The sequence below is a fragment of the Mustela nivalis genome (genome assembly GCF_964662115.1).
Source record: "Mustela nivalis genome assembly, chromosome: 15".
Lineage (NCBI taxonomy): Eukaryota > Metazoa > Chordata > Mammalia > Carnivora > Mustelidae > Mustela > Mustela nivalis.
Window position 1 is genome coordinate 37,618,180 of NC_139034.1, and position 995 is coordinate 37,619,174.

Sequence of the window (995 nt, forward strand, 5' to 3'; positions counted from 1 at the left end):
CTCTCCTGAGTCTCCTACCTCCCACCCCACCCCGCCCCAGCGCCCTTAGTGTGTCACGGTGGGGATGGAGATGGGGAGGGTTGGGTAGAGGATATCGAGTCCCGCAATCCCCAAAATGTGACAGTGCCAAGACTCTTTCTACCATCCAAAGATCTCTTTCAATGTCAGAGGACCCTGCTGTGACATGGTGCTGGAGGTGCTTTTCCTGACTTTGTGTGTGGGTTGGAAGCTGGTAGAACGGGACAGAGTGGAGAGGAGAGTCTGGCACTGCTGGAGGGTCCCTGGGACTAGAGCACTGAGCAGGACTGGGAGATGGCCCTGGTCACCCATGTCTCTAGAAGGTCTAGGAGGAGGGTAGAGCGCTAGCCAAATCAAAAGCCAAGCAGAGGAAGCTGGAGGGAAGGAGTTGGGGAGACCAGAATGACAGTGCAATGTTTGGTCGACTTCCTGAGTTCAACAAACAAATCAACAATGGCAACACACACACACACCTCGAAAACATTATGTCCAAAGGAATACCTAAAACATGTATTTTTTAAAAAGCAGAACAGTGAAAGTATTTTTCACTTTTGGAAATGCTATCTGCCAGTATTAGGATGACAAAGCACCTCATTTTGGAGCCAAGCTTCGTTAATTCATATTGAGTTCTAGCTTCGTGCAGAGGCCTCTGCTGGCTGAGTCACCAGGTGCAAGGGTCCAGGAGAGGAACCCAGGTGTCCTGACCGAAGGGAGATTGGATGGGCAGGGCGGCAGCAGGAGGAAGTGTTCCATTCTGGGATGCTGGAGAGGGAGGACGTGTGCCAAGCAGGGTGCAGTGGGGCCAGGAAAGGAGGCAAGAATGGAACCGGTGCCCACAGAAGATATCTGTAGGACTTGGCAGCTGTTGGGCTGGAGAGACAGAGGGTCTCCCATCTAATGTCGTGGGTGAGTGAACTGGTACGACCCTTATGGAAAATAATTTAATTCCAAAATGCAAAATACAGTCTCATTTCTGT